This window comes from Diadema antillarum, unplaced genomic scaffold, assembly GCF_040938485.1.
Source record: "Diadema antillarum isolate AM-2024a unplaced genomic scaffold, OU_Dant_1.0 seq00000312_RagTag, whole genome shotgun sequence".
NCBI lineage: Eukaryota > Metazoa > Echinodermata > Echinoidea > Diadematoida > Diadematidae > Diadema > Diadema antillarum.
Window position 1 is genome coordinate 14,007 of NW_027271332.1, and position 26,570 is coordinate 40,576.

Below are 26,570 nucleotides of genomic sequence, written 5' to 3' on the forward strand. Positions count from 1 at the left end.
TTTTGTGTGTGTTTGTGTCTGTGTCTGTGTGTGTGTTTGTGTGTGTGTGTGTTTGTGTTTGTGTGTATGTGTGTGTGTGTGTGTTTGTGTGTGTTTTACATTATATATGAATTAGGGAATATTCATGATTTTTTTTTCTTTTTTCTTTTTTTTTTAGTAAGAGATTACATGAAGATTTCAGGTATTTTCTGACCAAGTTGGGGTTTGGCATGGATTCAACTTGGGGTGTGGTACGGAAGTGGCTTTCAGTGACTCAGATGTATACATGCGTTGAGCCAGTGAAGTGCATGCAGGGTTGAGTATTATTATCATTTTATAAGTGATTTGTTTTAATCTATTTGTAGTTTGCAATTCAATCATGACATTAACTTGCTCTCTTACTCTGTAAGAAAATTGGTATGTTGTCATTCATTTTTTTTTCATATAAATCTTTTGTGTAGAGAAATTCTTTTCTATTTTCTGTAAAGTTTTACTGAGTGTTCAGTTTAGCTGTATTTTTGTAAGGTTACAAGTCATTCCATGCATTTATCGGTTGCATTGCAATAAAAAGTGCAGTACTGAATTGTCTCATATATTTTCCTGACAAGTATGACTGTGAGTGTAAGAGATGTTGTATGAAGGATGTAAAGCAGACTATTGTATTTATGGCAATTCATGGAAAGATTTGTACTATTTAGTGAATTCAGTATTGACACTTTTGTCTGTTTGCCTGAAATTTCTGCTTCTCATATCCCAAAGTAGGGTAGAAAATCATTGTACTCTTTGCTTATAAATGCAGTGAATGCAGTCAAAACTTACCCCATGATGTGTATATATAAATTAGTCTCAGGTGTATCAGCCAGTTGTATGACAGACCCTGTGTAAACAAAATTTTCATAAACAGAATTTCAGCCAATTGAATTCAGAACAAATCCTTTGTTGCAGTATTGATTGTGATGATGGTTAGATCGAGTTATCCTTCGCAACTCTGTTTGTATGCTTCAGCTGTGACACCTTGGCATGTGATATGGTAAACTTATCAGAATGAGGAGTGCATAAATATACTGTATGAGCTGTCATTTTTGCATACATATATTTGTGTGTGTGTGTGTGTGAATGAGGAGATCATGGACCAATGTCTGTCAGTTCGAGATCATGCTTAATTTGTGGTCCAACCGTGATTTGCAAAAAAAATTAAACCCTTAGTGATACTGTATACGCTATATATTTCGCGGGGGTTTTATTTTCGCGAATTTCGCGAGTCGGGAGCTATTCGCGAAATTAACAACACGCGAAAATATTACCTTCCAAAATGAATCCCTTGCTTTGATGATACGAACATTTCAGTACTAGTATACCATGTCACGGCTTACCGAACAGACCATACTGGCTAAGCTTGTTTACGCTCGTCCACGTCTACTTACAAACACTGTAGAGAGCCAATCCATTATCGCAAGGGGACCACTCGTCAGAAATCTAGCGCAATGGACTTAACCACTTCAAAAATGTTGAATTCTAACTTACTAGTTTGCAGAGTTTGGTAAGTTTTTTTTTTCATGCAGTGTATAACTAGTATCATTTTTATTTGCTAGTATCGTTGAAAATTCACACTTTCTTTGCCACTTCATATTTTCTCTGGTCCCCCAATCGCGAATTTAACCACTCGCGAAAATGTGTGACAGCGGCAATTCGCGAAAATTTATGTACGCGAAAATTATAGCGTATACAGTAATAAAAGCTTGTACAGGAAGTACATGAAAACAGGAGCAATACATTGGTGAATAGTCTCCTGCTGTGAGTATCAAGACAAGGGTGCATGAAAGAAAAATCATGAGTTTTACATGATTGTGATTTTATCACTTTGTTTGTACATGCATGATGCTGCTCTTGTGATTTACATTATATTATGGTGCACACCATCAACTTCATGTGTGCCATTAGGACACACAAAGTACTATTTTACAAGTCTTTCCCAAAGATACCTGAGCACAAAGTGCATGGTATATTGAAGTGGATGTTAATTCTTTCATGACTGTATGAACAGATTTTTTGGGTTTGGTCTTTTCGTGTTGGGAAGCAAATGTGTGTGATCTGCTGTGCTAGTGGTGTCATAGTTGCCTCACTAATACATTTTTTCTTTCCTTTTTTCTTTTTTTGATGACAGCTTTGACTCCCGTACTGTTGAAATCACATCCTTAAATCCACCCATGGATGGCATATTATGTCTTGACAGTTCAGTTGTGTTTCATACGACTCATTTACTATGTAAATTCTCATATATTTTTGTAATATTTTTCTTAGTTTCACCCATGTAAAAGAACAAACTGCAGGAGGTCAGTTATATACATTTTCATGGTCTAATGTTACACATAATGTTGATTAGGTATTTGCCCTGATGAATGAAATGTAGTATAGTGTACACATGGTGTTGATATGTTTATGAAGTTAGTGAGTTGACAGATATTTGAAAGATTGACAACAAAAATTAATAATGAATCATTTCCTACCACGACCCAAATAAACTTGTTGTATATCATCTGAAAGGTGGGAAATCACCCTCTCTTGGAAAATGATAATGCTTCTTTCTCGTTCCACAAAATGATTCTTGATCGCGAATTCAACCACGTGTGAAATGGTCTTACAAGTCCCAATTTGTAAAATTGCGGGAAGTGTAAGACATATTCAGAGTAAGAATACTTTATAATCTAGTGTAATCTCATGAAATATAGTCCACAATTGTAAAACAGGGAATACCATTTTAGAGAGGCACTTATAAACTTCAGCCACAAAATCAGAGGTAGTCCTGAATGCTTGATTGCGATTGGTTGAAAGTTTAAGGACATTCCATCTCTCCCAGTCCAAATACTTTTTATGTGGAATATATTTTGTGAAGTATGGACTCAATGAAATTAGCTTGGCACAATAACACATTTTAATCAATAAGTTTAATTCATTCTGCTCTTCTGCATTTAGCTTCCTTTTTTCTTCAAGAAAAAAAATAGACCTGCAAAGTGGTATTTTGCCAACTTTTGGCTCACATTAGATAGGAGATTTGAAGAAAATAGCAGTTCAAAGAGGAAGAAAAGAACATTAAGTTAAGTGCACATAAATTCCAGCAGATGTGATCCCCATGACTTGTATGTAAAGAGGAGAGGTTATTCACGTTATTCAACTATTGAAAAGAAGACTTAGGATCTCATGGGAGGTCTCCGGTTACATAACTGATTCTGCACGCACCTTGAGTGGTACTCTAATGCCTTAACTCTTTCAGTACTGGAGGCAAATTATTTGTACTAATGCCAATGGCACTTTTAAGTTAATTGGCCTGAAAGGGGTACACCTTCACACATGATAACTGCAGCTTTTAACTTGTCTAGCCATATTATCAACAGCATTCAGCTCATCCGATTCAGCCCTACCAGAATTTGAGCATGAGGTATTAAAAGTTAGAATCCCCCCTTACCCCCCACTCTGTCATATCATTGTAGTTAGTCCTCAACAAAGGCCATTTTGTTACAATAGAGTGTGGAGAGGATTGATTTATCCCTGCTTATTGTTGATTAAGCTTCGTAACATCAGTACTGATTAGTTGTGATACTGATCTAGAAAAAACTCAGCCATCTTCCCTATATGGGCAATTATAGCATAGCAAAAGTTAAAGTCCTCTTATTATGACTATTCATAAATAGGTCTTATCTTGCCTATGCACTTTTTTTTGCTTTTTTTTGCTTGACTGTAAGCCTATATCGTACTAAAAAATTGTGTTGACATGTTCCTCTATTTGAATTATTTTATTTCATTCAATTAATGATTAGAGCAAGTGGTCACTCGATGGTGGTATGTTTTGCAGGAATTTGTTTATACTCTCTTAGCTTGCACTGAAAGAAAAAGTTCATGTTAACGACTTAATTAGAGGGAAAAAATGTATTCTTTCAAAGCATGTTTTTAAGTGTGGTGTTTGAACAGTTACAATTTGAAGTAGAGACCCAAATGAACTTGTTAAATTTGATGGCATTCGACAAAGAAGTATAAAAGTACTGCATAGAAAGAATCTATTGCATTATTATTGAGACTGACTGCTGCTATCCTTTTCAGCAGATGAACTGTTGTGATACTCTCCTTTTCTACCTTGTATTCTTCGAAGTTTTCTTCAAGTTTTGGAAGATTAGTATCTGTAGTTGAAAATCCCAAGGTTATGGTGAAGAACGCTACTTTACTCCAACATCTGTGTTACTGTAGATGTTGATTATCGATTCATTTTGATCTGAATAAAATTATGTGATAATTATGGCATAAAGATGATAATGATGATGATTGATTCACGTCGATTTGAATATTTTAGAATGCCTACGGTCTGCATCAAAGAGTATTTACTGAAGAAATGATGCTGTTCCCTTCTCTCAAAACATATATTGTGTAATACACTTTATCAAAGGGTACTGGGGAAAATGTTCCAATGATAATGTTGTGCTGCTTTTTTTTTTATTGATGTGTCTTTGAGATGGGTGTGTTGACTTATGTTAGTGAAATGAGCATAGTCATGCATGCATAAGAAATAAAGTGCATTGTAGTACTGTATGCAACAACAAAAAATGATAATGAAACAACAACAACAACAACAAAGAAGCAGAAAATAGAAACAAAACACACATGTAAAGGAAAGAGAAAGAGGGTGGAAGTGAGAAAGGAATTATTTTGTCCTGAGACAAATTATTCATTTTCTAACGGGAAGCAACATAGCTTGCAATAATGTTTGCATCATCCTAAGGAACGTGTTTACAGGATAGTTAAACCAAACATACAGCAGAAGTAATCAAATTGATGAAACTGTGATGACAAATGGGCAAACAATGTAAAGAGCTTGATCTAACAAGTCCTATTGAATTATCAATAAAGCAAGTCAATAGTGTAATGGCAACGTTTGTGATAATTACGTAGGAGAAAGTTATAGAAACCACCGCATAAACCAATGTATTCATATACCAGTAAATAACAAAAGTACAGTATACGCATTTGTGTATATATATATACAAACATTGTTGAGAATTCACATATTGGCTCCAATATAATGAAAAATCAAGAAATAATCTAGTAATGCATTTTCTTTCTTTCTTTTTTAGCTTATAAAAAATGAGTTTATTGGACTCGAATTTTCGGTGGCCTCCCGTCGAGACTCCTGAAGAAGGTGGAGGCCACCGAAAATTCGAGTCCGATAAACTCATTCTTTATTGGCAAAAAAAAAATAAAAATGCATTACTAGTTTATTTCTTGATTCTTCGTTATATATATATATATATGTATATATATATATATATATGGGGCGACTGAAAAGTTTTGAGCCTTCAAGAGACGTTAAGAGGCAGAAGTACTTTATTGCTCTATTTTTCTACATAGTCCCCTTGTGAGTCCACACACTTCCTCCAGCGGTGACGTAGTGCCTCTATGCTGCTGGTTGGTCCTCCAGGTAGGAGTCAACAGCATCAATGACCTCCTCATCAGTGGTGAAGCGTTGTCGATTCAAATCTTTTTTGAGGTTCGGAAAGAGGTGCAAGTCCGATGGGGCTAGATCTGGTGAATACGGTGGGTGCAGAACTAGTTGGAACCCACAGTCATGAATGGTTGCCATTGCAACTGCTGATTAATGCGCTGGAGCATTGTCCTGGTGAAACAAGACACCTTTTGTGATCATTTTGTCCATTTTTTAATGACTCGCCTGATACAGAAAGTTCAAGAACCTGTAAAATAAGGATAACAATTGTTATGACCAAGAAATTTGGTTGGTAGGATTAAGATATAATGAAGACTTCGTGGAACAAATTTGGCCTTCATATCTTAATCCTTTCTATGTTAGGCTCAAAACTTTTCAGTCGCCCCTCGTATATATATATATATATATATACAATTATATATAGAGAGAAAGACGGGTGGGGGAGGGAGGTGACATCAATTCAGTAATATAAATCTGTACATCGTGGGGGCGCTGTGACCATGGACCTAATTAATGCTGCGAGGGACCCGATTCCGATTCCCCGCCCAGTACTTACGTCCTTGGACAAGATTACCCACCACGTCCCTCTCGACCCAGGTGTATACATGGGTACCTTTGTACATGCGGATAGAATGAATGTAGCAATATTAGTAGAACACATCACTGAAAGTTTGAGGAAAATCGGGCAATCTGTTCAAAATGTATAAGTTTTGAAGTTTCAGTGCCGCCATCGCTGGATGAGAAGACTACTACAGCTAAAAAATTAAAAACATTTTCACTTTTCTCGCATGGTTGACTTTTCCCGCTTGATTTGTCTCTTTCAGAAGGATGGGGAAATGATATTACCCTTAACATACGTCAGTAACAAGTCAAGGTAATGCGTGCCTTTTTTTTCAAAAGATTGAAATTTTGTGGACTTCTCTACATATTTACTATCGTTCTACGCATGTGACATCATAAACTATAGTAGTCTTCTCATCCAGTAGTGACTGCATAGAAACTTTCAAACTTCACAACTTTTTGAACGGATTATCCGATTTTCCTCAGATTTTTGCTGATGTGTTCTATTGATTTTACTGCATTCACTCAACCCACATGTATCAATTAAGGTGAACGTACCCTTTAAACGCATACAATGTATAACAATGTGTATTATCATTATTATTGTTATTGTTATTATTATTATTATTATTATTATTATTATTATTATTATTATCATTATTATTATTATTATTATCACTATTATTATTATCATTTATATGTACCAAAATGGTTTAAATAGATTAAAAAAATGAAGCAGAAGCGAAAACGCGGCTTATTATATGCGAAGAGCAAAGAAGAGAGAGAAGAAATAAAGAGCAGAGTTATTATAAAACTACAAGCTGAGATGAGCGGGGATGCGAGAGAGATAGAGAGAGAGAGAGAGAGAGAGAGAGAGAGATAGAGAGAGAGAGAGAGAGAGAGAGGACGGGATATCGAGCAGGAGGAGTGATTATTTTAAACAGAATATTTCTGTAGTATAGGAGTCCTGAATTGTCTCTCATAAATTTGATAAAACTATGGAGATGATAAAACTTCGGTCGAATGAATTCCAGAGTTTAGGCCCGGTGAATGCGACAATTTATTTTGTCCCTACAGACAACGATTTCTGCAATGAATTTTTCCGTTTTTTGTTTTTTGTTTTTTGTTTTTTGTTTTTTGGTAGTTGTGAACAGAACTATTTTAAATAAACATTTCAAATATTATGGTAGATGATGAAGAGGAAAAAAAGACATGTCTTGGTAACAGTTCGTGATTCCGAAGGTTCGTTTACTTAATCCAAAATCAAAATTAGATTCATTATTTCGAAGGCTCATTATCCAAAATGAAATTAGGTTTCTTATTCCGAAGGTTCGTCAATATTACGCATCACTTTTTTTAAAAATAATTTTTCTTATCAACTAACCATCGCAATATAGAACCTTATCTATTTGTTTATTTATTTTGATCAATGAACCTTCGGGTTCTAATTTTCTCATTCTAATTAGTGAAATTCTTGCGTCGAGATATCTTTATTGCAACTGATTCAAAAATTGCCCTACATCAATGCAAATATTACCACCGACAGTGTTTTAGTAGTAACCATGATAAAAGATCATGGGCATACTCGGGCAGTCTTATTTACGTCGACTTGGGGCAGTTTGTCAATCATACAAATGGTTGCAATAACAAACATCTCAATGCAAGAACCTAATTTAGGCCTATTTGAATGAACACACAGTATCCGCACCAGCGAGTTAGAACCCGAAAGGATAAGAGCCATCACTGGCTGTCGGGCGGAAACACGGTTTAGTGGATAAGACTCCAGACCTGTCTGGTGTTTTAATACAAAGTCGCAGGTTCGAATCCTACCCAAGTATGTACACTCAGCAAAAAAAAGAAAGTAAACACTTTTCAAGATTATACTTCTCATATAATATTTGGCTAAAAGTTAGTGTATTATGCACCATATTAAAGATAATTTAATTGGCTATCGGCCCGGTAGGTCAACAAAAAGGAAAACTTTACGCATGAGTGAACACCTTTGTTTTTCTCTTCCAGGGCACAAAAGTAAAAATTGCAAAACTGAGCAAGTTGTTATTCATGGGTAGGCGCCCTTCAATATAACAATGAGAACAAACAACAAATTTCACACAAAAAGCAACATGAATTAAGTTGCAAAAATAAACCTATGATCTCCATGATATCTTTAAAGCCCCAAAGATCAATGAAGGCTAAAAACAATGGAGGAAAATGAAGAATCTTCTGTCAAATCTAAATTCAAATGAAATAAGAGAAGAAGCAATAATTAACAAAAATGGCAGAAATTTTAGTTTTGCTTTTTTCAAATTAGAAAATTGTCAATAATGTTTGGTTCTTTAATTGGTCTTATGAATTCTTAAAAAATAAAAGAATGAAATTTAAAAATTCTGTTCATTCAACCATGTTTATGCATATTACTTCCTATATGATTTTAAGTTTGAGTTGACAGAAAATTCTTATTTTCCACTTTAGTGCCCCACTTTGTTTTTGTTGGAGGTTAGATATATATATAAAGAAGAAAAAAACTTAATTTTGCTATTTCATTCATGTCTCTCATTGTGTTAAACTTGTCTTTTGCTGTCATTGTTATCCTGATGGGCATTTGCAAATGTAAGGCAGCATGTCAATTTTTGCAATTTTTACTTTTGTGCTTTGGAGGACAAAAACGAATGTGTTCACTCATGCGTAAAATTTCCTTTTGTATTAACCTACTAGCTTGATAGGCAATTAAATTATCTTTAATATGGTAAATAATACATTGATTTTCATCAAAATCTGCTATGAAAAATATGAACTCGAAAAAGTGTTTACTTTTTTTTTTTTTTGCTGAGTGTATGTCCATGATTTTTATCATGGCTACAACTAAACACTGATCAATTCGGTGTTTATTCCAGAAAATTTATTTTTCAGAATAACGAATCTCTTAATTTTCAGATTAACGAATCCCTTTTATATTTTCGAATCAACAAACCTCTAGGTACAGGGAGTTTGTATGTTTCGGAATGATGACCTTCCGACTTACAAACCCTATAACGATTTTCGGATTAACATTTCTACGGAATAACAAGCGTCACGATGGTAAAATGTACATCTGTACTTTCAATGGCAGAGGGCGAAATGAAAGTTCTATCCACGATTGACTTGTTGATACAACGGCGTATCTAGGGGGGGGGGGGCAAGGGGGGCACGTGCCCCGGGCGCCACTCCTTGGGGGCGCAAAAAAAAACAACGAAGAAGAAGGAAAAAAAAGAAAAAACGAAGAAAAAAAAAAAGAAAAAGAAAAGAAGAAGAAGAAGAAGAAGAAACTCACCGGAAGGGGGGGGGGGGGGAGGAAGAATGTGGTGGGGGGGGGGGGGGGGGCAGAAAACCAAATTAAAAAAAAGATAAAAACAAAACATAACGATGACTCGGACAAAATGACAATGTTTTGTGCTCACACAAGAATTCCATGTTATGTAAGCTGAAATACAATTTTCGGCTCGCTCGCTGCGCTCGCTCTCTAAATTTTGATAGAAGAAGAAGGTAAGGACAAAATGTGATGATGAAGCGGAAAAAATGACAATGTCTATTTTGTTCACACATGTCATTTTATATTTAGTAGGCAAAATGTTTCACTGATCAGCGGCTGCAATTTCTTTCGTTCTGAAGCGATCGCCAATTGGATCAAAAGAAGGCGCCAACGGTTTCGAACATAGGGGGGGGGGGGGCGCCAAAAAAAATCAAACAAGATAAGAACAAAACGTAATGATGACGTGGAAATATACAAATTTCGGCTCACTCGCTCGTACTAATTTAGAGTATTTCTTCAAGCCCTCAGTTTGTTGGTAAAATCGTTATCTATAAGGCCGTCACTATATCTTGATTAGAATTGTAAGATTTGATAAGCAAAAAATGACAAGAGTTCCATGTTTTGTAAGCTGAAATACAAAAATTTTCGGCTCGCTCGCTGCGCTCGCTCTCCAAAATGTATCAAAACAAAAAGGAGATAAGAACAAAACGTTATGATGACGCGGAAATATACAAATTTCGGCTCACTCGCTCGTACTAATATTATTCAGAGTATTTTTTCAAGTCTTCAGTTTGTTAGTAAAAATCGTTATCTATAAGACCGTCACTATACATTGTATCTTGATTAGAATTGTAAGATTTGATAAGCAAAAAATGACAAGAGTTCCATGTTTTGTAAGTTGAAATACAAAAATTTTCGGCTCGCTCGCTGTGCTCGCTCGCCAAAATTTATCAAAATTAAAAAGGAGATAAGAACAAAACGTGATGATGACGCGGAAATATACAAATTTCGGCTCACTCGCGCGTACATGGGGGGGGGGGGGGGGCATTTCATGAAGCAATTTGTCAGATATTTCGTCTGACAAACTGTTAAAAGCTACTGAAATCCTTGCTTCTGATTGGCTGAAAGCAAATTTTGTCCGCCAAGTTGTCGGACAAAATGCTTCATGAAATGCCCCTCTGATTTAGAATATTTGTTAAAGTACTCAGTTTGTTGGTATAGATAAATCGTTATCTATAAGGCCGTCACTATCTTGATTAGAGTTGTAAGATTTGATAAGCAAAAAGTGACAAGAATTCCATGTTTTGTCAGCTGAAATACACAACTTTTCGGCTCGCTCGCTGCGCTCGCTCGCCAAAATTTATCAAAAATTCATTACATTTAAATCACCCTCAAAAGACCCCTTTTAAGGGCTTGAAAAGCATATCATGTGGACTTTGCTTAAAGTCCCTACCGGGATGGGGTTGGGGTTGAACAATAGTCTTTTTCAGAAATTAGGGGCGCAATTTTCGCACTTGCCCCGGGCGCCGTTTTCCCTAGATACGCCACTGGATACAACAATAGGTAAAATACATGTACAGCAAATCTTTAGCCCATGGAATGCCACCTGGATTAACGGTTACGTAAGACATAACGGTCTGCATGGGAATTAACGAGGGAATACAATGCGGAGAAAGATTATACGGGAAAGAAAGGGGATTCCCCCTGTCCTTGACACACCCACCTCGATCAATGGCTGCCTTTGAGACGATCACCATTATTTTCTTCACGCCCAATAAATACTGCTAGGTCTAATCATGGGGCTACACGTAGGCCCATGGCATAATACAAGGCAGTGTGGTCCCTGGAACTCGGGCTATGACTGTGTAAGGTGGCGTACATTTTTTCTTTCCTGTAGGCAAATTTTCTATATAGACATGACTGGGATGGGCAAAAATTTGGATTGTATTAAAAAAAGAATAAACAGAAGTGTCTATCTACCTAATCAACTAATTTCCATGGTAAATCTTATGAAAATTTCAACGGGAAAATTATGTTCCACTCTGTCGAATGCTCTTTGAAAATCTCAAAGCAAATGTGTTCCTTGTATATCATAGTTTCATCGCAACATTTTATTCTATCATGGTCCTGATCCTGGTTATTTGCCCAAATGTTTCTACCTGGCATACCGCCGAATTTCGTTCCTAATTCATTGAACGCTAGTCCGCTGTTTTGCATAGTGAACTGAAATGGAGGAGGGGGGGGGGGATGGCCTGTACAATCATCCCCCCTGAAATTTGAAAAAAAAAATGGAGGAAGCCAAAATCCGATTGTATCAATTTTGGGATATTGCATGACGTTTGTACGCCGGCCTTCAGACAGGTAAGAGAGCTGAACAGTATTCTATCTTGTAGGAAAATGTATACATAATTTTAGTATTAAAGTATTTAGGATTAAAGTATTATCGACATACACTGTAAGGTATGGCTCAGACGTTGACAACGTCAAATAGTATAGGCCTACATGTAAGCATGCTATGACGCGAGAAACTGGGGACAATCTACAAAACAAACAAACAAACAAACAATAAACAAAAATATATCGCCATAATAATAGCATGAACCCCCTCAATTTCCTGAATCGAAACGACAGTGAGTGATGACTCAGTCAGGATACATCTATGGGCATGCCCAGGGAATATCATGAGCGTCGAATCTATCTCGGGGGGGGGGGGGGGGGGGCAAAGGGGCATTTGCCTCGCCCCTACGGAAGTGTTTAGGCAGACAAATCATTTATCCCCAAAGCAATTCCCGAGATGAAGACAAATCTCGAACTTTCTTAATGGAAAATTGTCCAAATACCGCCAGAACTATGCACCAGATCGTTGAATTGCAGTCATAAACATGCAAAAGCTCCGCTATACTGGATCCCTTTCGATAGACTTTGTACACTTTTGAGATTGACGTATATTTCCCTACTATCAAAGAGTGTGCAGCAGATCCCTCATATGCAGAGGCGTCGATGATGTCCTGATGTTGCTGCCAGTAACTGCCAGCAGTTGCGCCCGGTGCGCCCCCCTTAATTTCCAAAGCGAAAAAATACAGCCCAAAACGAAAGTTGTTGCACTGTAAAATTTCAAAATTGTCAAGCTCTCTCGCTTCGCTCGCTCGCATTTAATTGTTATGCCATTCTCCTGATGTTGCTGCCAGTGATTGACAGCAACTGCGCCCGGTGCGGCCCCCCTTAATTTCCAAAGCGAAAAAGTATAGCTATAAACTGCAATTTTTAAACTGTAAAATGTCAAAATTTTCAAGCTCGCTCGCATTTAATCGCTATGCCATTCTCCGGATGTTGCTGCCAGTGATTGACCGCAGTTGCGCCCGGTGCGCCCCCCCTTAATTTCCAAAGCGAAGAATATAGCTACAAACGGTAGTTTTTGGACTGTAAAATGTCAAAATTTTCAATGCAAAAAGATTTCGCCGTGGAAGGGGGAAACCCCAGTACCATACCGCCCCCCCCCCCCCCTCGCTTGCTTCGCTCCCTCGCATAACTGCTCCCCCTAAGATCAAATCCTGTCTACGCCGGTGATAGGCCCCACTATTTAGTAGGCCTTCACAGTGATGTCGCACAGGCGGAGCAAGAGCTGAAATACCACGATTTAGTCATTCAATAATATATTGTGAATATTTTATTTTCCTATTGCTTTTTAAGAAAAAAACAACAACAAAAATTTCACCAAAAATGTGCACCAGGGGGGGGGGGGGCATTTCATGAAGCATTTTGTCCGACAAAGTTGTCGGACAAAATTGCTCTTAGCCAATCAGATGCAAGGATTTCGATAGCTGAATTGTAACAGTTTGTCAGAAATATATCCGACCAAAACGCTTCATGAAATGCCCCCCAGATCGCTGAATTTCAGGTCTAAAAATGCAAAATCTTCCTCGTGTAGGAGAGGGATACCCCCCCCCCCCACACACACACACCCTCCCCCCGTTCGGTCGCTCCGCTCCCTCTCACAGATATTTCAAAAACAAAAAATGTCTTCATACCTTTAAGGTTTGATTTTCCGCCGAAAGTCATCTGACAAGTAAAAAAAAAGCAACAACACTAACAAAAAGTCTTCATATTTTTGCTGCCACTTTCCTCCCACTTTATATTTCATGCAAAAGACTGGAACATCAGATCCTTGTAAAGTGTGTGTGTGTGGGGGGGGGGGGGCACCAAGCTTCTTCCCCCCCCCCCCCCCCGCCCCCCACAGGCTGCGCCGGTCCGGTTATGGGCTTGTAATCGTGGTGATGGTGACTATCGCCTATCATCCCCCCCCCCCCCCCTCCTCAGTACGGATTTACGCCGTTGGTTGAAATTACTATAAATACGTTTCAAGCCGCGACAGATTATAGACTGGTTACCACTTCGTTATCCCGCCATTGACTCCGAAAATTAAACAAGGTTCGTTATTCCGAAGGTTAATAAGCCGCTACAAATGTTATAGACGATTACTAGTTCATTATTCAGAGGGTTAATAAATCAGACACTGAAATAAGGTTCGCTATTCCGAAGGTTTGTTAATCCGAACATTAAATTAGGCGTATTATAATATTCCAAAGTTTCGATAATCCGAAAAAAACCCAAAAAAGTTTCGTTATTCCGAATGTCGTAATACGGAAAATGAAAAAAAAAAAATTAGAAAACAATCCATATTCCTGAGGTTCATAAATAAAAAAAAAAAGTTCCTAAGTCCGAAGTTGGTTATTATGCAACTCTTTTTTTAAATTCCATTTTCGCATTATTGAATCTTTCGGACTAGGGAACCTTATTTCATATTCGGTTGAACAAACCTTTTAGAAACAACGAACTTTCGGAATAACGCCACAAATAATGTTCGCATTATAAACGAGGTCTCGTTTTCGAATGAACATCTCTTAATTCTATACATTCCTTCGGAATAACGATTTATAACCCCTCTTTAAATTCCCACTAGGCTCGACCAGGCTCTATGCATGCGCTTCACCTCACAATAACAAGGCAAAATGGTTCTCGTTACACAATCACAAACGTAAGCATTAGTTATGATTGAAGCAAGTAAAACGCTTCTGACAATCGTATTGAAAGGTATTACTTACCATTGTGAGCAGTGATTAAAAAAAATCAAGTTATCACATTTGTTTGATGCATATGTGTAGGTCACTTGAATCACAAAACATCCTATCATATAAAAATGTCGCTATCAAAAAACTTGTAGAATATGATACATATTACTATCTTTTTAATAATCCATGACTACATGCAGACGGTTTATTCTAGAAACAATCATATTGTAACTATTGTTCACATTTTGTATATTCAACAAAGCTTGTGATGGATTATGTACTGAATAAGATTTTCACATTGGTTGTTTCTATCTCTAACTCACATTTTTAGAACTATTTTGAAACACTGAAGCGGGGTTTTTGTTTCATCTCCAAATGGTGATTAATGCTTTTAACGCAAATGATAGCAGGGATTGGGGGCAGCTTTGGGAGGGACTCAAAATAATTTAAATAAGGATGCAGAAAACTGTTATGAATCTTTCTCCCACTAGCCAATCGATAAAGTAGTACTTTTTTCGCCATGTTAAAGGGATCGTATAGTTTTGTTGAGACCCAACTTCAGGTTTGTAACATTTGTTGGAGGTAAAATGCAAAACTTGTCATGAAATATATGGCGCACGCAATTCCAAGAAGGATTCAATGTTTTATTTTGATGAAACTTGGTATTTGAAATGGCTGAGATATCCAAAACAGAGGAATCCTATAAAGGTGGGACACACCTGTTATTAGCATTGCTTAATTGTTTTACTCTGTTTTTGGATGTCTCAGCTATTCCAAAACTTTTCATCTAGTAAACTTTGAATTCCTATTAAAATGGTATGTAGCATTATATTTCATAAGTGGTTTCTTAGTACAGTATCTCACAAAAAGTTAAAAGCCCAATTCTCTATTCCACCAATACTATACCATCCCTTTAAGATAAGCAATAAGAGATAGATAGATAGATAGATAGATATACAGTAGATTGATTGATTGGAGTAATGATCCAGAGTATGAGGAAAATGAAGAAGATAATAGTGAGCTGGAGGATCGAGGGAGAAAAGTTGGGATGGAGAATAACGCTATTGAATATAAGAGGAATACAGGAAATGTGAGAGAGTTGAGAGATGAATGAGGAAGAATATATTATAAAGACAAAGATAGAGTGGGAGATATATAGGTTGCAAACAGAATAATAGGAATTTGATTGAGGGCAAAGGAGAGGGAGACAGGAAACGCGCCGAAGGAATGGAAAAAGGAAAATAGAGAAAGGAGAGAGAGGAAGATGTAGACCCATACCAATAGTACAATAAGGGAAGAGAGGAAATTAACAGGCGAGAGAACTCAGGAGCGAGAGAGAAAGGGACTATAATATGTGATAAGATCTCCGTTTCCTTGCGGAACATGTACGACCTATAGAGGAAAAGTGTTTTGCTACCCGAGCTACCCGAGGACTCGTGTTTCTACTGACAGCACCTCACATCCCTGGCATCGCCACGAATTTTGTCCAACGCAGCACCTCGTATTTTACGACCACTCGAGCTGTTTCTACTGAGCGATAAAATACGAGGTGATGCAAAGGTGACGTGCAAATGCGGCGATTCCGGAAGTCAGGTATTTTTAAGTCACAGATTTGGGTCACGCGCGCATTGCCTGTTAATACGATCCGAACCCTGCCTGCTTTGCTACAACTGCGTCGGCTATTTTTTGATTAGCCATTTCTCTTCGTCTTCCCATCCAATATACCCCGAACTAACATACTGGTATCCTGCCACTGACTGATGAGAAATCTTTGGAGATCGAGGGTCCAGTTGAGATTTTTTCAAGGCTGCGACATACTAATGTGGTACTCTCGCGATTCGAGACAATATAAAATGAAATAACGCGGTGTAAAATCAAGTAAGTGATGAGGGCTTAGTAATGCAATAAGTTAGGCGAACAATAGACGATGAATGCCACAATTCTCATGTAACGTAACGTATAGGGCCTATAACACATACACAAGCGAGTTGGTACAAACAAAGCATGATGCGAACACGGTCGCTGTGTGTACACACATATTTTGTACACATGTGTCGAAGGAGTGTGTGCGACGAACCGATTGAAAAGCGCGGGGAGAAATTCTAGACGTCCGATACACCACGAATTTCGCTACCCGGTGTGTTTCTACTGAGAATCGTCCTTCGCGTCACCACGCATCGACCACCTCAATAGATGGACGACGGAGCACCTCGCATCAGCCGGCATCGGCCACTACCCGATCTGTTTCTACTGAGGAAAAATTCGAGGTGTCACCACGCATCGAGCGTGTTTCTACTGAGCGACGAAAATTCGAGGTGATGCCAGCCGATGTGTGGTGATACCGGCCGATGCCGGCCGATACCGGCCGATGCGTGGTGACACCTCGAATTTTTCCTCAGTAGAAACAGATCGGGTAGTGGCCGATGCCGGCTGATGCGAGGTGCTCCGTCGTCCATCTATTGAGGTGGTCGATGCGTGGTGACGCGAAGGACGATTCTCAGTAGAAACACACCGGGTAGCGAAATTCGTGGTGTATCGGACGTCTAGAATTTCTCCCCGCGCTTTTCAATCGGTTCGTCGCACACACTCCTTCGACACATGTGTACAAAATATGTGTGTACACACAGCGACCGTGTTCGCATCATGCTTTGTTTGTACCAACTCGCTTGTGTATGTGTTATAGGCCCTATACGTTACGTTACATGAGAATTGTGGCATTCATCGTCTATTGTTCGCCTAACTTATTGCATTACTAAGCCCTCATCACTTACTTGATTTTACACCGCGTTATTTCATTTTATATTGTCTCGAATCGCGAGAGTACCACATTAGTATGTCGCAGCCTTGAAAAAATCTCAACTGGACCCTCGATCTCCAAAGATTTCTCATCAGTCAGTGGCAGGATACCAGTATGTTAGTTCGGGGTATATTGGATGGGAAGACGAAGAGAAATGGCTAATCAAAAAATAGCCGACGCAGTTGTAGCAAAGCAGGCAGGGTTCGGATCGTATTAACAGGCAATGCGCGCGTGACCCAAATCTGTGACTTAAAAATACCTGACTTCCGGAATCGCCGCATTTGCACGTCACCTTTGCATCACCTCGTATTTTATCGCTCAGTAGAAACAGCTCGAGTGGTCGTAAAATACGAGGTGCTGCGTTGGACAAAATTCGTGGCGATGCCAGGGATGTGAGGTGCTGTCAGTAGAAACACGAGTCCTCGGGTAGCTCGGGTAGCATAACACTTTTCCTCTATAGGTCGTACATGTTCCGCAAGGAAACGGAGATCTTATCACATAGTCCCTTTCTCTCTCGTGCTACCTACTACAGCTTCAAAGATAATCCGGTTATCAGCCACTGAGCGAGTAATTCTCGGAATTGGCGCCACAACGCGAAGATTTCATTGAAATGAGAGTCCCTACACACACCAGCGTTGCCGTTGAAGCTTTTGTCACGGCGATATCATGGAAGAAAATTGGAAACCAAAAGACGAGCAAGACAATAGGGCATACCAAATTATAATTTTGACGAACAGGTGTCCCCTGCTGGGATGCCATGATTTACTGTATCAGGAAACGCGGTACAACTTTGCGTCCTTTTGTCGACGTACTCGTAAAATACGCTCTGCGGCTCGAATTCGAATTGGATGTATGTTTCGTTGCCTTTGTGATAATACACACATGTCCTAGCTTGGCGTACTAGTGGAAAGTACAGACACGTGCACTAGCTCAAACGTTGTCTGACTCTCTCAGGAGGTCTGAAACCAAAGGCTTTTCGACAATAAAGAAACTAGTCTGGGTGCCAAAGGCTGAACCTTGTTTTGCCGTCCACCCAATGTTTTTTGATGGTTTTACCCTATTTCGGGGGTGCTGAATTCGAATCTGGATGATGCAACTCTTGCATCCTTGAGGGTTTTGAGATATTCAAGATGGCCGCCAAAATGGCCGCCCAAACCGGAAATTCCCATGTATTTCCTTCTAAATGGTGAGAAATTGAAAACAATTCACGGTTTTACCCTATTTCGAGGGTGCTGAATCCAAATCTGGATGAGGCAACTCTTGCATCCTTGAGGATTTTGAGATATTCAAGATGGCCGCCAAAATGGCCGCCAAAATCGGAAATTCCTATGTAATTTCCTTCTAAATGGTGAGAAATTGAAAACAATTGATGGTTCTAAGCTATTTCGAGGGTGCTGAACCCGAATCTGGCTGATGCGACTCTTGCATCCTTGAGGATATTGAGACATTCAAAATGGCCGCCAATTAATGGCAGCCAAATTACCCGGAAATTCCTATGTATTTCCTTCTAAATGGTGAGAAGTTCAAAACAATTTATGGTTCTAAGCTATTTCGAGGATGCTGAATCCGAATCTTGCTGATGCGACTCTTGCATCATTGAGGATTTTGAGATATTCAAGATGGCCGCCAAAATGGCCGCCAAAATGGCCGTCCAAACCGGAAATTCCTTTGTACTTCCTTCTTAGTGGTGAGTAATTGAAAACAATTGATAGTTCGAAGCTATTTCGACGGTGCTGAATCCGAATCAGGATGATGCGACTCTTGCATCCTTGAGGATATTGAGATATTCAAGATGGCCGCCAAAATGGCAGCCAAATTACCCGGAAATTCCTATGTATTTCCTTCTAAATGGTGAGAAGTTCAAAACAATTTATGGTTCTAAGCTTTTTCGAGGATGCTGAGTCCGAATCTTGCTGATGCGACTCTTACATCATTGAGGATTTTCAGATACTCAAGATGGCCGCCAAAATGGCCGCCAAAACCGGAAATTCCCCTGTATTTCCTTCTAAATGGTGAGAAATTGAAATACTATTGATGGTTTTTACCCTAGTTCGAGGGTGATGAATCAGAATCTTGATAAAACTCTTGTATCCTCAAGGGTTTTGAGATAATAAAGATGGCCACCAAAATGACCGCCAAAAATGGAAACTCACATGTAGAGTAGAGACCCCCTTTTCCATCTAAATGGTGTAAAATTGAAAACAAACTGATGGTTTTACCCTATTTTGAGTTTGCTGAATTTCAAGCTGCAGGATCCAGCTCTTGCATCCTTAATGGTTTTGAGATGATAAAGATGGCCGCCAAAATGGCCCCAAATGGCCGTCAAAAACGGAAATTCCCATTTAGGCCCCCTAATTCGGTCTAAATGGTGTAAAATTGAAAATAATTGGCGGTTTTACCTTATTTTGAAGGTGTTGAATCCGAACCTGGTTGATGCAACTCTTGTGTTTTGGGGGGTTTTGAGAATTCCAAGATGACCGCCAAAATAACTGTCAATATTGAAATTTTTGAGACCCTATTCAGCACCCTCGACATTTTGTTGTTGCCATTTTTGCGTTCTGAGTTTTGCGTTCTGAGATGTCCAAGATGACCGCCAAATTAATTGGCAGAAATTGAAATTCCATTGTTATTTTTTTTTTCTAAATGGTAAAAATTTGAAAATAAATTGATGGTCTCACCCCATTTCGAGGGTGCTGAAGGTTTTGAGATATTTACAAATGTCCTGTATAAACGGAAATTCCTTGATATTTTCTTATAAATTGTGAAATATTGTGCTATAAAGTGAAGCGAGTGATTAAAAGCAATAATCCGTATTCTTGAATTCAACTCTGTTGAGCAAATTTGTCAAATCAGCCAACAATTAATGGCATCCAAAATGACTGTCACAATGGTATACTGAGATATTCCGCTATGTCTCAAACGGAACTTTAACACGTAATGGAAAGAAAGTGATATTGACATCATACTGAAACGTACAAACACAAAGATAAGACTGAAAATTTCTTTATGCACAATAATTGTTATAGAGTAATGCCTGTGGTAGCCAATAAGGGCTCCGCAGACTGATGTGAAGTTAATCCTTTTTGGTTATAAGAGTAATATTAAATTATGGCCTGCTGGTATTTGGTGTTCAAATTTGTCTTGTATTCTTGTGAGTCTCGCCGCGTACTCTTATGAAACTTGTGGCATATTCTGATTACGTCACTAGAAATGGTTGCATCCATGACCACTATAGTAGATATCAATATAAAGGTACATGTAGTTTCAAAAGCACTCTGCGTGATTATGATATTCGTAATTACTGGACTATCAACTATTACCTTACATGTTGTTTGTTTGTTTGTTTGTTTGTTTGTTTTACTGCGCGTTACCTGTGATTTTTCCATCCCCTCGTGTGTATGATATCGTCGCTTGGGCGACAAGACCCTGTGTATCTGAAATTGTAGTGAAAATGACATTTTCCTGTCCAAACCTTTGCTGTCTTTACCCAAAAAATGAAGCTACCATGGCATGTCAAAGGAAAGGTTCTCTCATTTGTTATAGTGCTTTGGCTGCCATGTTTGTTTGCTTTTTGTTTTTGTTTTTGTTTTTCTCTCCTGAACATGTGACATTTTGTAGATGCGAGGTTTGTCGCCCCATATATATATATATATATATATGATTACATATATATATATATATATATATATATATAATTATATATATATATATATATATATATATATATATATATATATATATAATATCACATCATATTGAAGAAAAATTTGAAGCAGAACTATAAAAATGTCCAACTCTTGTCTTGGACAATGTCATCAAGACCACCAATATAAACCAATTAACCAATGTGAGTGTTCATGGATGAAAGGATTAAAACTGTTCATGGATTAAAACAGGTAATATTGGGAATCTCAGTAAACTTCTCTACATCACTATCACAATATGATTGAGATGGGTATGTCTTGTCCGCTGATTGTTAGTGTTCAAAACATATCCATGATATGTAGATGAAGCAGTGTAATCTTTCAAATATTCAACCGCATCTGTAGTCTTGCAGGATTCATTCCTAGCACAGCTGTATCTTACGAACTCCAAGATATCCGGTAAAGCTGGTTTCACTGTACAGCAAGTTCAAACTGGGATGTACAATATGCATTCGTTTATCAGCAGAGTATGGTTGGGTTTAGATTTTGCCATTGACGAAAACCTGAAATAGGGTTAAACCATCAAATGTTATCAATTTCTCACCATTCTGGCGAGCATTTTGGCGGCTATCTTGAATATCTCCAAACTCTCAATGATGCAAGGGTGGTTTCGTCCAGATTCCATTTCAGCACAGTGATCAAAATAGGGTGGAATCATCAATAAAATTGTTCTCAATCACGAAATATTAAAATTGAAATACGTGGAAATTTCCGGTTTTGGCGGCCATTTTGAAATCGGAATAGAATAGAACCATCAATTGTTCTCGATTTTGAACCACTGAGAATGAAATACGTGAGAATTTCCGGTTTTGGCGGCCATTTTGGCGGCCATCTTGAATATCTCAAAATCCTCAAGGATGCAGGAGTTGTATCATCCAGATTCGGATTCAGCACCCTCCAAACACAGGGGTGTATCCAGGATTTTTTCGGGGGGGGGGGTCGTAATCAAAGTTTTTGGACCTTTACCTTTGCGAGGGAGCGGAGCGACCGAGCGGGGGGAGGGTGTGGGAGGGGGGTGTCCCCCCTCCCACAGTAGGGAGTTTTTGAATTTTATATCTTAAAATGGGGCCATTTGGTGCATACAAAAGTGACTTTTTCAGCATACTTAAAAAAAACAAACACCCATTCATCATGTTAAAATTGGTGATAAAACCTGTGTTGGTCACTTGTAAGTTCGTTAATCGGTAAGTTGAAAACTGCATAAGTGCATTTAAAAAAAGTTGCTAACTAGCTAACCTTACACCTTCCTAATACATAGACCCCAGGGTAAAAAGCCCTCGAAAAACAGAAATTGTCTTTTACAAAAAGTGGACCTTTTGAAAATTTGGGGGGGGGGGGGGGGTCGTACGACCCTCCCGACCCCCCCCCCCTTGCATACACCCATGAAACAAAGTAAAACCATCAATTGTTTTCAATTTCTCACCATTTAAAAGGAAATACGTGAGAATTTCCGGTTTTGGCGGCCATTTTGGCGGCCATCTTGAATATCTCAATATCCTCGAAGATGCAGGAGTTGCATCATCCAGATTCGGATTCAGCACCATCCAAACAGGGTAAAACCATCAATTATTTTCAATTTCTCAACATTTAGAAGGAAATACATCGGGATTTCTGGTTTTACTTGGCTGTTATTTCTGCGGCCACTTTGGCGGCCATCTTGAATATCTCAAAACCCTCAAGGATGCAAGAGTTGCATCATCCAGATTCGGATTCAGCACCATCGAAACAGGGTAAAACCATCAATTGATTTCAATTTCTCACGATTCAAAAGGAAATACATGCCGAACATGGGAATTTCCAGTTTTGGTGCCCATTTTGGCGGCCATCTTGAATATCTCAAAATCCTCAAGGATGCAAGAGTTGCATCATCCAGATTCGGATTCAGCACCCTCGAAATAGGGTAAAACCATCAAGTGTTTTCAATTTTTCACCACTGAGAATGAAATACGTGAGAATTTCCGGTTTGGGCAGCCATTTTGACGGCCATCTTGAATATCTCTAAACCCTCAAGGATGCAAGAGTTGCATGCATCATCCAGATTCGGATTCAGCACCCTCGAAATAGGCTAAAACCGTCAAAAAACATTGGGTGGACGGTAAAACAAGGTTAGGCCCAAAAAGTGGCTTTGGCACCCAGACTAAACATGTCTATCCGTGCTCGCTGAAGCTCAAAGCGGCACAAAGGCAGACACCACTCGTCAGATAACGAACGCCTGATCCGTGGTGTTGCTGGTTTTCTCTGTGGTCGATTCTCTTTCAGAACTTCGTCATTCTGTTGATGGCTTCTCACCCGTCCCATTTTCCCACAGACAGATATGTTGCTGCGAAAATGTAGCGGATCGCTTCGGAAAGCCGCCTCAAGGCCTATCAATACTGCTCTACCTTGAAAGTTGTGCTTCGCTCCTACACAAACTGACCACGGACCTGGTTATAGCCAATTAAAGGTCCCACGATCTCAACAGTGCTCATTGCAGTCGGTATATTTCTTCGGTTCCAAATCGTCTCCGAACAGAGAAATAACCAAAAGTCTCTCCCCGGTGTGGCTCGATGGATAACTCTAGAAGTAGCGTCTCAGGCGGTCACTGAAGCGACGAAAACTCGTGGAAAGTGTGATGTGTGTCAACAAAGTTAGTCGAAAGAGCCCTTGCTTACATAGGGTATCCTTGTCCAGCAGGTACACAGAGGGGAAAAACTGGATTCAATTGCAGAAATGTCAATAACTTTGTTAGTTTTAGTCCTGTTCTGTCAACTCCTTGCCACTGAGAGGCTGGTGAACGCAGATGTCGGGGAGTTACCCGTTAGGGGTGAAACATGCCGGTCAAAATATACTTGGGAGGTAACGGATAGTGTCCAGGTAAGTAAACACATTGACATTTTAAAGGGTGGTGTAGTTTTGGTTGAGATGGAGATTGAGATTTTAACTTTTTTTTTTTTAGATTATTAGAAACCATGCACTTACATGAAATGTTATAGAGCGTACAATTCTAGAGTAATTAATGTAAAAGTTGATATGATGATAATTGGTTTTGAAATGATACCAAGAATGATTAATAGTTCAGATTTCAGATAACTATGACATTAGAGTATAGAAATGTGGCGTGAAATTAATCTGGATTTGAAGAAAGTGTTATTGGAACATAATAATCAAATAGAAATTGAAATGAGCTCTAAGATTCAAATTATATTCTGTCATTCAAGTGAAATTAAAAAAAAAACCCAGTTTGAGTTGATATAAGATCGATCTGATATAAGATCAGAAAGTTCTACTTTAATTAGCTCAGGATATCTTATGACTGATATTTCTTGCTTGTTTTGTATTATGCCTTATTTCCATTACTGGTGGGTGGATTTCTGACCATTTTCTTTGATGGGTTTCTTGAAATGCATTTAGATAAATTATATAGGATTTTGATGTATCATTTGAAAGCTGAAAGGCTGGAAAACAAAATCAAATCGTGATGTTGATGTCTATATCAACTCTATCAAGCCATTGTGGTAATGTGTCATGGTCACCAAGTCTGGAGTTTTTATGATTTCATCTGGTGTAAGATCAAATGAGATTTTCTGTGAATAGGTGAGGGATGTTTGGAGAAGATGGGTATAATTTGTGAAAGGTGAATTGATTTTTATGTAGCAAATATCACCAAGTTTACAAATAAGGAAAAAAAGAAAACTCAAATATGACTACAGGATTTGTATTCTTGATTTTTAGGCAAATTAACACCATAATATATCAATACTATTTTGGTAGTTGGAGTGACATAATTGATATTATTGGATGGTTTATTTTGGGAAATTTTTTAAAGAAATGAGTGCTTCATGTAAAGACCTCTTTGTAAATTGTGTTCCATGAAGCCATTCTTTAAAAAGGAAGCATGTGAAAGTCCCATGTATACTGTATGTAAACTGGATGTTATAAGGGAGAGAAGTAGAAGAACTTTCTCCATTTTTAATTTTTTTTTTGTCAGAGTGGTTTTAGACATTGGAGGATATTCCTTTGAAATCGGTGCGAGTACCAGGGTACATAATGTCTTAGTTTTGAGATTGAAAGGTGAACACAGAGAGACCAGGAATGACATAGCGAAGTTAAATCAGGATTGACACCTGAGAACAGAAAAAAAAAGAAAGGAAAGATTCACATCTGTCAATGATTAACTGCTGAGATTTATTATTGAAATGCACAGAGCAAGAGCAAAACAATATTTGAGACACTGCATGTGATAAAATTATAGTTTCATTGTGACATTAAAGGGATAGTACAGTATTGGTGGAGATGAGAATTGGGCTTTTAACATTTTGCGAGATACAGTACCAAGAAAACACTTATTACATAGTACAGAGCATACCATTTTATGAGGAATTCAAAGTTTATTTGATGAAAATCGGGTTTGGAATGACTGAAATGTCCAAAAACAATGTAAAACAAAGTGATCATGATAAAGTGGGGGTCCCACACTTTAGTAGAATCGCTCTTTTTTTTGATATCTCAGCCATTTCAAAACCAATTTTCATCAAATAAACGTTGAATTCCTCATAGAATTACATGCTCTTTCATATTTCAGAAGAGGTTTCTGATTATTTCACCAAAAAATGTTAGAAACCTGAAATTAGGTCTCGACCAAAACTATACAATCCCTTTAATGATGCACTGTATGGTACATGCTCTATGATACTGATTTGAAAGGTAGTTATAGGGGTTCAGATTAAATGTTTTAATACCACTTAATCATTTATAATATACTGTTTTTCCAGACTGCATCAGTCTGGTTTCATATCACTTCTTCTCATATTCTCTTTTATAGGAATTTTGATATGTATGAACCATCTCGCACATCTCAAGTGAATGATAATTTCATTAAAAGCATTTAGTTGTGTAAGTAAATGGAAAACACAATGTTATGTGCCATTTGTTCAGAGGAAAGGAGTTATCCCTATTAAAAGAAGAGCATAATGATGAACTGCATTTCTAAAGGCAAGGACTTATGACTTAACAAAAAAAGGATTTGAAATAATTTTGAAATTTGCATCTGATTTTGTTGTTGTTGCAGTAATAGAATAATTCATATGCTCCGCAATATGTGTGGAGTCATGCAATGGATATTATCTGAGCAATTATATCCTTACTGGTGAGGTGTTGGAATATTAAAGTACCTTTAACCTTTTCTCTCTGTTTAGCAAATATAGATATGGCTTTTGTTTCGACCATTTCAAACATCATTAATGTAATTAACGCTGTGTGTCTCTGTTTAAACGTAATATGGTTGCTGCAAGAATGAATATATATAGACATTCTATACATATATTCATATTACAATGTATATTCTCTATATAGACTGTTAACTTCATTTTTGTAATTTATGGGTCTTTTATCTAACTAGAGAAAATATGAAAGTGAAGTAATGAATATGAGGCTGCATTATATACAAAGTTGATGACTTCTCTCATGCAATTAAGCAGATTTAGAGATATTTTCCTGCTATAATTAGCATAGAATAATCTCGTTGAGTTCAGCTATGTGTACAGATCTCTTTTTATTAAAAGATATTAAAAGATATTTATTTTTTATTAAAAGAAAATGAAAAATGCTGAAAGATGTTGCACAATACACTTTAGTTTGGTTGTAAAAAATGTGGTCTTGGGTTTTGTTTTGATGAAAAATGTAGTTAGATTTAATAATACATTTG